Here is a 12,763-nt window from a genome sequence, read left to right as displayed (position 1 = left end):
CACAGATCTAAGAGCTCCCTCAGGGAAATAGTGATAAATATTGATAAAATGCCTATAAAGACAGCAAGGCGAGAATAAGCCTCAAGTTTGACTTGGCTATTTAAAAAGCTGCCTAACCTTTCCTTTAATTGCCTTTTCACAGCAAACCAGAAATAAGATCTGAATGCAAAATGTGCTGGTCACCCCTGAACATGCTCTGAAATATCCGCTACGAGGGGATTTAAAGCGGGATTGCTTTGCTCCCAGCTTGAACACAACCAAGTGGGGATGAATTGAATTTTGGTCTGCTAGTGGATTGTGGCGGTGTGTGTGTGTGTCAGGGCAGGCGTGTGGGCAGAGGGTACAGGGGAGCCCAAAGAGGTTGGGCTAAGTGACGAACGGCCTGGAATACTGGAAAGAGCAAGACGTGCATTTGAATGCCGGCTCCTCCGTTGTGTAGCTGAGTGAGCCTACCTGAGTTATGGAACTTTCCTGAACCTCGTTTCCTCATCTGTTAAATGGTTATATTAACATCTAGCTGAGAGACCCACAGTTAGGATTAGTAGACACCATTCGTTCATTCATTCAACAAGCAGTTGCTGAACATCATATGCCCGGCCCTGTTTCTATGCCCCGAGAATGCAGAAAAGTGAACAAAACAGGATGACACTTTAATGTAGGGACATAGACAATATAGAAAATGAATGAGTCAATTAACGAGCATATGAAGGAGAGAAAGTGAAGATGTGGCAGGCGGAATCGTTCACACAGGTGGCAACAATCTCTCCTATCCTTCGGGTTATTTATAATGCGACTCTGACCCTTCTCCGATCAAGAGATGGGTTCTCTGTTTCTTCCCCTTGGAACGGAATGGAGTTTTGTGACTTGTCAACCAACAGACTGTACATGGCATTGATACTATATGAATTCCAAGGCTAAATAATATGAAACAATGCCGCTTCCACCTTATTTGCTGGAATATTTGCCTGCAAAGTCTCAGTCACCACGTCGACAGCCCACTGCCCTGAGGCCACCATGCTCTGAGATAGTTCAAACCAGCCCACATGGCGAGACCACATGGAAGGCTCTGAGACTACTGTGTATGAAGAGAGAGAGAGAGAGGAACGCAGCCAGCTCCAGATGCTTGAATTTTGCATTGTTCCAGTTCCAGCCACCATCTGACTTACAACCACATGAAAGATCCAGAAGCCAGAATCCCACGGCTTAGCCCTTCCATAATTCCTGACTCTTGGGGACCAGGAGAAATAAAAGTCTCTGTATATTTTAACCCACTAAGTTTTGGGGGAGATTTGTCACACAGCATTTGATGCTTGGAGCTGTGGAGGAGGGGAATAGAAAGTACAATGTTACATAAGAGAGACAGAAGACTTCACTGAGACATTCGGTCACTGAATTGGGGGAGTAAGACAATGAACTAAGATACCTGAGCATGGGGGGGGGGGTGGGTTGAGTTTCCCAGGCAAACAGAGTGTGCCTGGTGTATTCGAGGAACAGCAAGAGACCGGGTAGTCTAGTGCTTATTCGTGTCACACTGACCCAAGATGCCCTAAATTTTGCCTCCCTCAACTCTGCATTCGAAAAATTACCATCCTACCCTCAAACCCTTATTTCCTGCCATTTTCTGCCCATATTCCTCTCCCTTTTTGGGTCGGTAGCCCCTTTCCTCAGGCTACCTTACTCAGAATGTCTCATCTCAGACCCTGTGTCCTAAGGAAATTCTACTTTATCCCTCACTCTGATTTCTAACACTCCTCTCTGACCACTTTGTCAAAACCTCCTTACGAGACCAGGAGACCTTAGGAGACCCTCCTTCAGCTACGGCTTCCAGACTCTCCTTCCGCCTGTTTCACAGTAACGACTGCTCTTGGGGAGTCTTCATCGCCTGCAGATTCCACCCAGTCCCCATTCTGGTCTACCTCTGGAACCCTTTCTCATCTTCCTGCATGTTTCTAGACACTGGTCCATGGGCTTTTTCTCTGCTGTTATTCCGAAGGGCCTACAGCAGCCCTGCCAATTGTGTTCCCCACATCCTGGGTGCACAGTTTGTCAGGCTCTTTATTTCTTGCAATCTTTATCTTGGTTTCCTGCCCATCACATCGCAGGTATGACTATGGTATTGTTCTTGTGGTATCTCAAAGGTGCTTTGCCTCCATGCTATCAGTCTGTTTGGGTTGCTGTAACAGAATACTGTAGACTAGATAGCTTATAAACAATAGGAATTTATTGCTCACAGTTCCGGAGGCTAAGAAGTCTAAGATCAAGGTGCCTGCAGAGTCTGTCTCCTGAGAGCCCACTTCTTGGTTTATAGACTCCTGTCTTCTTGCCGTGTCCTTACGTGGTGGAAGGGCTGAAGGAACTTTGTGGGTTTCCTTTTAAAAGGACACTGATCCATCCCCGGGGCTCTGCCCTTATGATCTAATACCCTCGCATACGTCCTACCTCCAAATACCGTCACATTGGGGATTAAGTTTCAACATGAATTTTGGAGGGACACATTCAGTCGATAGCAGTGACCTGTGGGGCAGAGAAAAGAGCGGTGGCCTAAGAATCCGAAGCCCTGGTACAGATGCTAAGGGGCTGGGGTGACTTCAGAAAGTCGCTCTCCCTTTCTGAGTCTTAGTTGTCTTCACTGAGGAGCTGGGAGCTGGGACGTGGATCAGGGAGCCTCAGTTTTAGCTTATCCACGTGATTCTGAGCCATCTAAGCTCTCTGAGCTCTGTTTGCTTGTCTGTTCATTGAGGTGGCTGGAGTGGAACGGTCTTTGATGCTTCCTGTAAGCGTGAAAACTTGGTTCTCCAAGACTGAGATTCTTGTTTGGATCCCCTCTCTTCCTTCTTGGTCTCCCACTTCCTCACTGGAACTAGAACTGGTTTTTATCCTTGTCGTGGCCCACAATCCTTATCTCTGGCCTTTCCGCCCCTCACTAACACCTGCGCTGAACGCGGCAGCTTCCCAGGTATCCACACCCTCTCCCTCTCCGCTCCTGCTCTTGCTACGACCTCAGCATGGAAACACCTCGCGCACTTCTCCTCCCTTCGGGGCCACCTCCCTGGACGCCTCTCTGAACACCCTCGTAGCTACTACCTTCTGTCCATCTCCATAACTCTGTCATTGCCCTACGCCATGAGAGTGTCTATTCAACTTTGAGAACAAGGATGGCATCGGCTGTTTTTGCGAACCCGTCTCCTGAAACAGGGCGCAGCACACGGCGCTTGGTGAACTACTTACTCAATGGACGGAGTGGCGTCGGTACCCGGGAGGTGCACGTGCCATCAGGGTATGTGCTCAGGGTTTGCATTCCAAAGGAAGACCACACTTAAGATCTCTATTCCCTCATTTTAAAAGACACACACGTTCGACGAGACGCCTCCTTTAAAACACCTGCCCAGCACATCACGCCTTATATCCCCAGTGTCAAGTTCGCCTTCCTTCCCACATCGGCCCTTTCCATGGACCCTATTTTTAAAGCAGCATTATCTGCCAAAGGCTCGGACCTCAGAACCAGCTTTGACCTCTGCCGATGTTCTTAGTCTGTATTTCCTCTTTCTAGAACTTTCCTACTGGGTTTCTAATGGATCCCTGATTCTCCTCTCTCATACTCAATTACATCTCACCGATGAATCTTCCAAAAGTTCAATCCTGATAGTGTCGTTCTTCTTTTTCAAAAAAAGCCTCACTGCCTGCTAAATAGTTAAACTCCTCTGGCTCTCATTCAAACCTTTTATGATCTCATTCTAACCTCACTTTCCTAGATCAATGGTCCATCAGCGGAAGGTAAAAAAATATTGTCTTCAAAGTTGAGGGACTACAGCTGGGTGTTGAAAGATAGATGGAATTCAGATTGGCCTGGCAGTCAGACCTATGAAGATGTGAAGATTCTTAATCACATTTCTGTCACTTATCATTTGAGTGACTTGCACAGCCACTTCACTTGCCCAAATCTTAATTTTCTGAATTAAAAACAAGAGCTATGACAATTTTCCTAGATTCTATTGGGGCAGAAAAGCAGAGAAAACTCTCATTTGGCATGAGAGCGCACAGTCCTTGTCTTCGTGTAGCTAATTTCTTCGGTCAACCGTCTGATATGATTTACAGTGGGGTAAAGTTTACTTGCTTGTTTTCTCCCAAGAGAAATTCTCTGTATAGGCAGTAACAGAAAGTCTCCTTGGAGAAGACCTTCTTTGTGTTACTAATGAGTTTCCTGGGTGGTTCTGTGGCTTACGAAAATCTAGGCAAGTAGGGACCTATTATCCTAGGTTAAAGTTGTATAACATGGAATTTTGCCTCTTGGTATAGGAGTTGCTCCTAGATATGAGGAACTTTGAAAGGGGAGGTATAGTTATTTGTAAAAGAGTATAGGAGCTGTTACATGTTGAATTGTGGCCCCCCCCCCCAAAAAAAAGATGTTGAAGTCCTAACTCCCAGTACCTCACAATGTGACCTTATCTGGAATTAGGGTCACTGCAGATGAAATTAGTTAAAATGAGGTCATACTGGAGTAGGGTGGGCTCTTAATCCGATATCACTGGTGTCTTTATAAGAAGTGGAAGAGAGACTCAGAGACAGAGACACACAAAGAGAGAATACCACGAGATGATAGAGGCAGAGACTCAGCATTGCAACCCAAGGGATTCTAAGGATTGTTGGCAAACCATCGAAACTAGGAAGAGGCAAGGAAAGATTCTTCTCTACAGATCTCAGAGGCAGCATGACCCTGCTAAGAATCACGATTTTGTGCTCCTAGCTTCCAGAATTGTGAGAGAATAAGCGTCAGTTGTTTTAAGCCACCTGGTTTGTGGTCCTTTGTATTGGCAGTCCTGGGAAATTAATAGAGAGGGCCTCTGGAAGGGAAGGAACTCCACCTTTGCTCCCTAGATTGTAAGTAATCCTCATAATTGACAAAGGTAAAAATATCCCCGAAACACAATATCCTGAAGAAAGAGAGTGTCAAGAATAGCGATCCAGTTCTTCCACAGCTCTGGAGGTGGGCTGGTTCTGGCGCAGCATGTGGTTTAGTCTAGATGCTCCTCTAGACTCAGCCGTTTTAGCACAGTCAGGGTTCTTTGGGGGAAAAGGGCCGACCATGGGTATATGAACTAAAAAGAACTGTTACCCAGAACTAACAATCAGCTGGTACTCTCTCTGACGCTACCTGGTATGTATGGCTGACTATTCAATGCCCATGCCATACCAGCGCTGACATATTTTAACATCATGCCTGTTGTAACTTATAAGCTAAACTGCAGACTAAGCAGGAACCTGGCTTGGTAAAGTACCACTATTGATAGGATGAGAGGCCACAGATCTACACAGGACTAGTTTTCAAAAGTGACATTATGCAAATGACAACGGCTCCGGTTCTTTTTTTCTGCCTGATATTTAGAAATAAGACCGACACCTTACAGATCGAGTAAGTTCCTGAATTGAGAGGGAAAAAAAAACAATTATCAAGACAATACTGGACTTCCTGCGATGAGGGCAAATGAGAACTCAAGCAATTAATTAGAAAAATGAAAGAGATTTTATTTGTATCCCAAGTTGATTAAGCAGGCGGAACGGAAAACACCGGGTGCAGCTAACAACGAAACCATCTACGTGCTTGGCTGTGAAGGACGAAGTGTTCTGGGAATGGCAGGCGAGAAAGTCTATTATTGGAAGGTTCAAAAGAGATTTTTCTGAGACCTGTAGTCCAGGTTGTTGAACCAAATCTCTGAATGGACTTCAAATAAAATCTCTTTTCTAGAGGACCGAGGCCATTACTCAAAACCAACCAAGAGCAAAAGGGCCACATTGCAGCAATAGAAATTGGTCAGCTGTTTCCATGCAGAACTGATTTCAGAAAAATACTCATTTTCTCAGCAACAGCTTGTTATCAGCTGTAAGTTCTGCTTGGAAAAAGCCAAGTAAGTGATGCTCACAGTCCAACACTACATGAATGTAACATGGATGCAATCGCTATTCCTCCGTGAGCAAAACTGACAAGCCAGCAGAAAGTGATGAAAGGAAACTTTTGCATCTCCTGAGAACTCGAGTTGACGTGGCAGAGCTTAACTATTCGTGCCACCTGCTTCGGCTGGTTTCTTGGTGGGATCTGCTGAGAATATGGCACTGTGGATTTTCTGTGTGAAAGTTGGAGCTGTGTGTGTACATAACGATAAACACCAAGTGCTCAAAAAACACTTGCTGTTGATGTTATTGAATGCATAAAGAAGAATTTAATCAGCTATTGTAATCCTAAGAATGGTGGAAAACAACTTTGGGAAGAGTGACAAAAGCTGAACAGTCACAGGCTGACAATCTGAAGCTTATAGCCAGCACCTGGCGATGTATGCTCTAGTTCTCTGCCATGTGTCCTTGTTTGAGTCACGGATGATCCGCGTCCCCCCATCTACATAATGAGCATAGCAGCCCCTCTTATCTCCAGGGAGACTGGAAGTCTTACTGAGTTACCGTCTCCTATGTGAATGTAAAATAAAGATGCAAAAAAAGTTAACCAAATACCAAGGGAAGAAGGATTATTACTTACCTTTCCTACTTTTCTTACTGAATAAGAAAGTATGCTTTTTGTATATTATTCTTATTTGGCCCCTTTCATTGTTTCTTTTTTTCTTTTCTCTTGCTCTCTTTTACATGAATACACACAAAAGTTCGTACTTTTTTTTTTTTTTTTTTTCTGTTTGATAGGAAGTCATACAGACCCCTTCAGGGCAAGTCCAGAGGAAAACAGATTTGTTCATTCATTCAACAAATGTCTATCAATTGCTTTCTATAGATAAGGTACTATGTTAGCCGCTGTGGAAAACAGAAAGTTATATAGAGCATTATTTTTGCCTTTGAGGAGTCTAAAACTCTTTGGGGGAGGGTACCTAAGGCATGAATACAAATAACAAAATCAAGCGAGTGTTTTAATTAGTGTCAAAAAGATTAGTGAAACCAAGTTCATAGATTTTCAGAAACAGAAAAGGTCTTTCTGAAATCTGAGCTACCTTTTAACAGTTAGAATTCGATGTGGGATGAGGAGTACAGGACATTCCAGGAAAAGGTAATGGTGTGAGTAAAGGCTTGCAGGGGTGGCGCACCTGGTTCTCACTGGTGACAACTAGTAGTCTGGTTTGCTTAAAACGCGGGTTGTCTGTAGTTACCTAGCAGCATAAGAGGCTGCAGTCAGGGTTTGATGGAAGAGGTCATTAAGTATCAGTTTGCAAACAGTATGCAAAACTTTTTTTTTTTTTTTGCTTTTTTTTTTTTAAAAAAAATCATGAAACAGAAGTTGAGCTATCTGGCTTAAGTGCTTCTCGCGTTATACTCACATACTTTGGTACCTCGAAGGGGTTCCATAAAATCCTTAGGGTTCTACAGTGTACTCTGTATTGTGTGGTAGGCAGAGGGCAGCCATTAGATGTTTCTAAGCATGGAGGTGACAAAATTAGAATAGAATATTCTGAACATACATCTGGCAACACTGTTGAATTAACTGCCAGGGGACAAACTAGAGACAGAAAAGCAAAACAAAAATGTGCTGGCAGAATGTTTGGCATACAGTGAGCGCTCGATAAATATTTACTGAATGAAGGAAATATAGAAAGATATTGTTAAGGAATGACCGATAGCTTTTGCTGATTAATTGTGGAGGAAAAAAGAGAGGCTGTGGTGGAAAAAAAATTCAAGATTTCAAGTCTGGGCTCCTGGGAAAAGTGCGGTAGAACTAATAGGAAATCGGAAAGGCTTAAGCAGAACTGATTTGGTAGGAAAGATTGTTTTCAAAGAGATTGAGCAGGTTAAATGCATTAGAGGGAAGACTGGGACTGAAGAGAAAAACCAGAGTGACGGACACAGATGTAATAACGTAATAAAGATACATGTGCAGACAAGGTGGCGTAGAGAGAGCAAACAGGTGAGGACGGTTCTGGGAAATGATGGCACTGAGAGGATGGGAAGAGGACGGGATGCTAAAAACATCATGGCCTGGCCAGAGAGCAAAAAGAAAACCACGATCGTTTCATGTCATAAAACTCAAGCGAGAGACATGTTACGAGGGACTGTCCGACACCGTCCAGTGCTCCAAGAGCACGAGGAGGGGAACCGAGAAGAGGTCACTGTCCTCGCGACTTATCTGTCACCCTCACAGAGACGTTTCCAGCAGTGAGGAAGGCAGGAGGCTCGATTATCCTGGATTCAGGAATAAAAGCACGAGGAAGAATGGAAATGATGACTAAGCCCGGGCTTTCCAGAATTCCAGCAATAAATGGACTGAGGGAATCAGACAAGGGAATCTAGGTTACAAGAGACTATTTTCTTTGCTTTTTAAAGCCTGGAGAACCTTAAACATGTTTATAGGCAAACAGGCAAAAGGAAAAGAGTTGATGGAAGGGAAACTGGGGGCAAAAAAAATGATTACACCCACATTAAGTCTTCTGAGAGATTTAAAGCCATATTTATCTAAGCTAGAGATATAGGTGGTGAAAACGGAAGGGCTAAAATATGAACATAAGTCTTGTAATTGGACAATTATTGCGTATAAGGCTGCGGTTTAAGAAAGCCCATGAAATATGCTCTACCTGAGGAAACGCTCGTGCACACCCTGCTACTCATCTGGCAGGATTAGACCAAGCAGCAGCAGTTCTTGCAGTCGGCACAGGAAACACAGATGCTTCCTTACCACCTTGAAACGCTGTTAGGAGCCACGGTAGCCTTACGCCATTTGCGCAAGTGCTTGACTATCGCGAGCTGCACGGCTTCAAGGAAACTGCGCTAAGGTTCTCAGACTCTACGCAAAAGCAGTTAAAACTCAGTCCTGGCCAAGAGGAGCCGGGGTAGATGTGAAAACCAAACATAATGTGGTGTCCTGTGGGTTCCTGGAGCAGAAAAAGGATCTTAGGTAAAAACGAAGTGTGAGTAAAGGATGGATTTTAGGTAATGACGTATTGAGAGGTACCCACGGCGCCTGACGTGCACATGGCGCTCACCTGGTGGCCCTGGCAGTGCAAACCCCCCACTGAAGAGAGGCCCTCGGAGTGCCACCGGTTCTGGAAAGCCGTCGGAACCAAGTGACTAAAGGAGATCGTCAATCTGTTCCACACCGAGGCTCCAGACTGTTCTCAACTGGGAACGTTCACCACGTTAAGATATGCAGTTAGTGCTCGAACTTGTAAAGAGTCAGAAGGAGCCATGCTTCTGCACCTCTTGCCTCCCCGTTCAGCTCTGCCCCAAGTCATTCTTCAAGTCCAAGGCCAAGGGTATTTACAGCATGAGAAATCCCAGAGATGTTGTTATTTCCAGTTATCATTTCTGGAATTCAATAAAGATTGCTGAAAATCTATATTCACTGGAAGAATATTTCAAATGGCCCCTTTAAGGAAATGTGCCAAATGGCTCACGGTTTGACCATGTTCATGGCTGGCTGCACATGAAAGGAAACGAGAATTTCCTATTAATATCATGTGAGGATCTACGACAGCACATACGAGAGAATCAGCCAATTCTTGGGCATGAAGCGAAGCCCAAAAGAACTGAACTCAGTCCTCAAGAATGTATCTTTCCAGGCCATGAAAGATAATAAAATAAGCAATAATTCTCTAGCACCCGATATCTGCATGAATCACAGTAAGGGATGTTTTATGAGAAAAGGAATCACTGGGGACTAAAAAAATCATTTCACAGGCGCCCAGAGTGGAGCCTTTGATAAAGTTTTACCAAGGGAAGATGGCCAGGCTTCTTCAAGGCCTCTTTCCATGGGAATAATGGCCTCATGTGTCTGAATCTGATCTAAAGGCCAAACTTCCTGATGTTCTTTGTTCGGGCAAGCTCATACAAAGCAAACACTCATCCTACAATTCTATTATACACTTAATTGAAAACAACCATGTTCCTTATGAACTTTAAACCATGCCAGCTTCAAAAAGTTATTCAATATTTCACACAGACAGAATAATAAAAAAAAAACCAATATTTTGATACTCATGTGAATTCTAAATAGGTTAACAAATAAAAGTTAATACTTTCCCACATTTGCGACGTACGTTAAAGTACACCAGGGAACTCTGCGTGTGACCTTGAATTTCGTGCGTACAGTCTATGGTGGATGCTTTCGGTGCCTGTTCTCCATCTGCTGTGAGTGAGGCTGCTGGTTACTAGCAGGTACCCTCTTTCCTGCAAAAGTGCTCTGAGCAAAACAAGAGACACCTTTTCCAAAAGATTAGGCCTACTGCAAGGCAACCGGCTCCCATGGAAGCCCTAAAGACTAATGCCATGGCCTGCGAAGGGACTGATAGATGCTGTATTTCCAAGCTCTCTGGGGAACCAGAATGAAACCGGTTTCCTGTCCCAACCACAACCAGATTCTTTCTTCTTTCCATGCCGTACTGTCATCACTCCTACTCTCCAGAGCATACTCATTCGATAAATCATGTATACGGAAACGCCCATTTCAAGCTGTCTCTGGGAGCTTCAAACAATTCTGAAGCTGCTCCACCGGGAAGGAGGGAGGGCAGGGAAGCCCAAGCCTTTGTCTCCGCATCTCTGTGCACCACCCTAGGGAATAAGAAGTAGACCACACTCGGCACATGACATAGCTCCGTGGGACCAAGAGAAGACACAATCCTAAGGCTTGACCTGCAGAAGGGAGCAAGAGTAATGGAGTGGGTGCCTCCAAAGAAAAGGTTTGGGAGACTCCCAGAACCACTAGCGGGCAGTGACGACCTTCCCATCCTGAAGTCCATCCACAAAGAATGGAAGAGGTAGCTGCTTCTCCAGATGTGTAGACCGGAACAGCCTTCTGTGGAGGAGGGGGCGCTCCACGGCTTCACTGCAGACCCTCGAGCTAGATCCGGGCAGGAAAAAGGTTGTTTTCCATTGACCTCCTTGGAAACTGTTCTGATCTTAGTCACTCTGTGTTCTGACACAAACCAGCAACTCTCTTCGATGTCCTGGTACGTGCTGGGTGTGGAATACGTTCCAGTTGTCCTGACTCGGTCAAGCCATGGAAAGGAATATCCCGTACCTGGCAGGATGCATGTACTAGTGGGCGTGACTCTTCCTACCTAGTGCTGTGGGGACTGCCAAGCAGCGTGGAGATGCATGTCATCTCGCAGTTTCCCCAGACATCGCTTGTATATAAGTTTCCTTTAATAAAATCTATTCCATACCAAAAACTTAATGTATTGGTATTGGTTCATTAGGGCGCCATACCAATGTAAGATGGTAAATGATCATGGACACTGGGTGTGGGGTCTATGGCAACTCTGCACTGTCTTCTCGATTTTTCTGTAAATCTAAAATGTTCTAAAGAACAAAGTCTACTGGGGGGAAAAAAAAAACAACAACTCAGTCCTAACCTCAGGGCCTAGAAACCATGCCTTAACTGAGGTCATTTTTATTTTGTAAGACGTTAGACCATAAAGGCGTGGGACCACCAGGAAGATGAGTGAGGTTTTACTGTACATAAGCACACACCTGTAGGGTATGTTCGTCATGACGCTGTCTTTCTCTGCCTAGGAATTTGCTGGTTGGTTTGTTAACGTGAGGTCCGATCACACTTTCTGCTTTGGCTACTGTAAAACAGAGTCAGATTTGGGGCCCGCTTCGGCCAACACTGGTAGCGTACGTGTTCACTCAGTGCGGCGACTGAGAACACAGCTCTGGAGTTAACACTCGGGTTCAGATGCTGCTCCCACCACATTTATGCCACCAGTTGCTCAGCCTCTCTGTTTGTCATATGCAAAAAGGGGGTGACAATAGTGCCTGCCTCGGAGGGTAGCTGTGGGGACTAAATCAATACAAATGAAGTGCATAGAACAGGTACACCGCAGGAACTCGGCGCATGGCAGCTATTAATTTGTGGTGTTTTGCATGTTGGTTGTATTCTTTGCTTTATTCATTTTCCAGCCTTCATTCTGCCTGTGCCCCAATGTCTTCATTTATTACTCTTTATTCTGTCCTTTTGGATGTATTTCATTATGCCATTTTGAGTCTTCGGGCATAATAACCTTCCCTCAGGTAACTGACAGTTGATTGTGGAACTGTGGATGTTTTTCTTATTAGCAATTTTTGTCCAATTTTTTCATTGTAGTAAAATACACATAAAATGTACTATCTTGACCATTTTTAAGTGTGCAGTTCAGTGGTATCAAGTACATTCACATTATTGGCAGTCATTACCACCATCCACCTCCAGAACTCTTTTCACCTTGTAAAACTGAAATTCTGTACCTATTAAACAACTCTATTCTCCTCTGCCCCCAGTCCTTGGCAACCAACACTCTGTTTCTATTATGATTTTCGACCACTCTGAGTTTCTCAAATAAGGGGAATTATATAGTATTTGTCTTTTGTGACTTGTTATTTCACTTAGCATAATGTCCTCAAGTTTCATTCGTGTGGTAGCATATATCAGAGCATCCTTACTTTTTAAGACTGAATAATATACTGTTGTATGTATGTGTAACACATTTTTTGCTTCTTCATTCATCTGTCGATAAACATTTGGGTTGCTTCCACATTTTACCTGTTGTGAATGATGCCGCTACGAACATGGGTATGGAGAGATCTCTTCAACACTCTGTTTTCAATTATTTTGAGTACATACACAGAAGGGGAATAGCCGGATCATATGGTAGTTCTATTTTTAACTTTTTAAAGAACTGCCATACCCGTTTTCCACAGTGGCTGCACCATTTTACATTTCCACGACTGTGTGCAAGGGACCCAGTTTCTCCACATCCTTCACGATCCTCACCAACACTTATTTCCTGTTTTTTTGTTTTGT

At 44.3% G+C, this 12,763-nt stretch overlaps 1 pseudogene; it reads left to right on the top strand.

The window, feature by feature from the left end:
* Nucleotides 1–3,155: 3,155 nt before the first annotated feature.
* LOC107511701 lies at nt 3,156–10,004 on the top strand (annotated as a pseudogene).
* The last annotated feature ends 2,759 nt before the right edge of the window (nt 10,005–12,763 follow it).

This window comes from Rousettus aegyptiacus, unplaced genomic scaffold, assembly GCF_014176215.1.
Source record: "Rousettus aegyptiacus isolate mRouAeg1 unplaced genomic scaffold, mRouAeg1.p scaffold_m13_p_6, whole genome shotgun sequence".
NCBI classification, from domain to species: domain Eukaryota; kingdom Metazoa; phylum Chordata; class Mammalia; order Chiroptera; family Pteropodidae; genus Rousettus; species Rousettus aegyptiacus.
The sequence above is the reverse complement of the archived record's forward strand: the minus strand, read 5'-3'. Positions and strand labels throughout refer to the sequence as shown.